The sequence below is a fragment of the Drosophila biarmipes genome, chromosome 3R (assembly GCF_025231255.1).
Source record: "Drosophila biarmipes strain raj3 chromosome 3R, RU_DBia_V1.1, whole genome shotgun sequence".
NCBI lineage: Eukaryota > Metazoa > Arthropoda > Insecta > Diptera > Drosophilidae > Drosophila > Drosophila biarmipes.
In genome coordinates, this window is record NC_066616.1 from 2070819 (window position 1) to 2074871 (window position 4053).

At 39.8% G+C, this 4053-nt stretch overlaps 1 long non-coding RNA gene across 4 annotated transcripts; it reads right to left on the reverse strand.

Moving 5' to 3' along the window:
- Positions 1 to 405: 405 nt before the first annotated feature.
- On the reverse strand, positions 406 to 1719 carry LOC127011603 (uncharacterized). Of its 4 annotated transcripts, none has more exons than XR_007764732.1 (3): positions 1478 to 1719; positions 1251 to 1420; positions 406 to 1201 (listed from the first exon to the last, which is right to left on the reverse strand). It is a non-coding gene; the product is annotated as an uncharacterized LOC127011603 (long non-coding RNA). The 4 variants fall into 4 exon arrangements; XR_007764733.1 differs by having other exon boundaries at positions 1274 to 1417; positions 1478 to 1718; XR_007764731.1 differs by having other exon boundaries at positions 406 to 1194; positions 1251 to 1417; positions 1478 to 1717.
- Positions 1720 to 4053: the final 2334 nt, after the last annotated feature.

A 4053-nucleotide genomic window follows, 5' to 3' on the forward strand; every position in this document is an offset into this window, starting at 1 on the left:
AGAATATTGCATTGGGTAGCGACACGAAATATTAACTCTGTTATCTTCTCAAGATACGGTATTTTCCTGATTTCCGATTGCCCCAGGTTGGGCGCCAAAGAATATGTAACGAACACGACAATGTGTGCGGCTATCTGGCAGCGTACTCTGCCTACAGGGTCGGCTGTGCTCAGGGAAAATGGGAGTGGGGTTTTGCTACCTAGAGAACCGCGCCGTCACATAAACTTAAATAGTAGACAGAGTAGGGATTTATTTGACAAACTAAACCAAAGCTCAAAGAAACTAATTTTATACTAAGTGTGAGGAATTGCAGATGTCATTTAATTCCTCTTCAAAGCCCACCCAACCTTGCATAGGCTCGCTTTGCGTATGTGGCCAATGCCCTTATAAATGATGCACAGTTACTTCAGGTGTCCCAATTCGCAAACAAAGTTACTTCATTTTATACTTCATTCTCAAATACATACCAAAATTCAATTAAAGATAAGTTGCCCATGGCGGCGGCTTATGATTTTCTTAACGTTAGCTTGCCCATGGCAGATGCTTATGATTTGCTTAACGTTAGCTTGCCCATGGCAGATGCTTAACGTTAGCTTGCCCATGGCAGATTAACCATATAATAGGTACAAATGACTTCATTTAGGTTCTTATTCAAAAATGTACATTAACAATTAAGTTTTAAAAAGAAAAAAGGCAGTCTTCAACAAAATAGCACGGGTGTCGAAACTTGAATCTATAGTTATTCTACAGTTATATTACTTGGCTTAGATTGATCCTAACAAACGGTCGGCTCTGTCGTACTTACAACATAAATACTTTAAATCTGTTTCCAGTGCAGTCGACAGGCCTGTGGACGGTGTGTGTAAACGAAGATGTGTGTATGCTGAGTGAACTACAAAATATTATTAGTTAACAGTCAATCTAAGGCCAAATATACATACTGTACTCGTGTAATAAGCTTAATTTCTATAAAATTTAAATCTATTCTAAAAACTACAATGGTCAGATCGACTGCCGAGATCGGGGGTGAATCCTTAGCGGCGAGGCGGCAGATTCAACAGCTAGAACAAGGGCCCAGGGTGTCTGCTTATCCGCTATACGCTCGTGTTGGACGTGTCGATGGCTAACCATCAGTCCGGGGTTAGGTTACTCGCAACTGGTCAGGAGAATATGGCGAACAACACGTGTATCAATCTAGGAACTGCAAACATAATAACTAACTGGTCAAGGCTGGGTTTACTTTTATTTACCTAAAGTTTTTTTTACGTCTTACAGCAGTTGGGAAGCTTGGCTCGAAACTTAAATTTGCACTGGTAAACTGTATGTGGCTCGGCTCGAGTAGTCCCGCTCCACGTGTTAGCAGCCAGAGTGGGCCAAAGGAGCACCAGGCGATTTGATCAAATAGCGCTGCGCACTCCTACTTTCGTTTATCCATTAGTACACAATTATTGTAAAATATTAAATTCCCTATGCTCACCTAATTAGTTTTTCAACTATAAGTTGGATGTTGCGATCGGTGCCAGCTAAATTACGCCAGCCACTTTGGGCGTTTGAAATTAGCTTTGTGGTGCTTCACTTATTAGTGTGTTTGTCTTGTTGGGCGGTTATTAAGCCCGAAGTGGTGCATATATATATACACACGTGGACTTAGCACTTCTTTGCAAAATTCGATTTGAAAACGCGTGTGCTTTGGCCGAAAGATCAGAAATAAAAGAACGAAAAAACGCATATGGCGGGTGCAAGCCCTCTGACAAGCAGTGTTAGAAAATACGAAATTATCGTTTAGTATTTTCTAGGATGTGTGGTTGCCACCAAGTTGCGGAACCAGTAGCGCTATTTTATATTTAAGAAAAATACACGAATCTTTTCCTAATAATTTCACACCCCTTCAGCACAGGATTAATCTTTAGTCTTTACGACAAAGATAAAACCTGAAAAAGGGTGTATACTGTTGACACGACGACTTGAGTTGTAAACTCTTTTACCGGTTTAGGAAACTTCGATAGATGATCGAGTACTATAAAGATTCCTATATTACCTCTTTTCGTCCTTGAGAAGAAACCAATAAAGTCTATATAGAGTCTTTGAAATACTCGTTCGCTAACAATTTGTTGTCCTATGGGTGGTTTAAGTTTCTGCGTGGGGTATTTTGATGTCCTACAAATCTAACAGTTTTTGATGTAATTGCGAACGTCTACAACCATACGCGGCCAGTAAAATTTTTTTCGAATATTTTCCAAACATTTGGCTATACCGCAAAATGCTCGCAGGAACTGTTAGAGAAACACTTTTCTTTAAGTTACGAATAGCTGGAGGATTAAAAGAATTCGGATTCCAAATCAATTTCTGGGAGAACATCGATATCAATGGTGGCAAGGCCTTCATCCGATTCAAAAGATCTTGAAATGGCATCGGCTACTACATTTTCACTACCTCGACGATGTCCTATGCTAAAATTAAATCCTTGAAGTTTGAGTGCCCACCGAACAAGTCTTCCTTGAAGGTCTTGCTGCGTCATGAGCCATCGGAAACTTACATGATCAGTCACAACAGTAAATTCATGACCCTCAATATACATTCGAAATCTTTTAATAGATAGAACTAATGCTAAGCATTCAAGTTCCGTGGTAGAGTAATTCCTTTGAGATCTATTAAGCTTCTTAGACATATATGCAATAGGGCGTTCTATTCCGTTTTCATCACATTGAGCTAGAAGCGCTCCCACACCATTGATCGAGGCATCACACTGCACTATAAACGGTTTTTCGTAATTGGGATGTACTAATAGTGGAGCAGTGGTCAGAGGCTTTTTCAATTGTTCAAAAGAAACTTGGGCGTTATCATTGCAGTGAAATTCTTTTCCTCGCAACAACTCGGTTAGGTGGAAGGTTTGTTCCAAATATTGGTTAATAAACCGTTGATACCAACCGGTCATCTCGAGAAATCTCTTAAGTTGACGTTTGGTTTTTGGAACAGGAAAGTTGGACACGGCGGCTATTTTATTGGGATTCACTTGCAAAGTTCCCTCTCCAACAATGTACCCTAAGTAGTCGATTTTCTTTAAGCAAAACTGACTTTTGGCGATATTAATAGTAAGACCTGCCTTTCGAAGTTGCGTAGCGACTTCGGCCAGATGAGAAAGATGCTCTTCGAAACTTGAAGATATGACTAATAGGTCATCTAAATATACCATCACGTGTGATTTCATTCTATAAGGTATTACTTTATCCATAAGTCTACAAAGTGTTTGCGGAGCATTAGTTAGTCCGAAAGGCATTCGTGTAAATTGATATAAAAGACGGTTGGGTATGGTTATTGCGGTTTTTGGTTTCGATTCTTCGTCTAGACATATCTGCCAAAACGGGTCTTTTAAATCAATTTTCGATATGCAGTGTACTGAAGGTACGCGACTTAGTAGACCTTCAATAAGAGGAGTAGGATAAGCATCCTTTACTGTAACAGAATTAAGCTTCCTAGAATCTAAGCAAATTCTCACTTTGCCTGGTTTTACGACCAAGACTGCCGGAGAAGACCATGAGGACGCGGGCGCTTCTTCTAGTACTCCCAGACTAATCATGCGGTCTACTTCCTGGCATAACTTAAGCTCTTTGGCTGGAGATAGGTTGTAATATCTTTGCTTAATTGCTTTTGCTGCACCGGTGTCAATATGATGTTCAATTAGGGTTGTTTTTCCTAAACCACTTTTTTCAGACGATGGAAAGAATTCGATAACAGCTTGAAATCGGTTTCGATCGGTTGCATTAAGCAAGACTCTGTCACTTAAATCATTGGAGTCAGAAATTTCGGATATAGTCGTTGGACTGGATATTCGAAGACCAAATAGTTTCCAAAAATCCATTCCGCAGATTATATCTTGTTTAATACTGGAAACTATTAAAAATTCTACATCCTGATATAAGGAGTTATAGTGAATCGGAACGACAATGGTAGCGGTGACGTTTTGATTTTGTCCGTCGGCTGTACGAACATAACATTTTAACTTCCTTAACCCTGGATGATCTGTAGGAATAAGCTTAGCCAGAGTTACTTAAA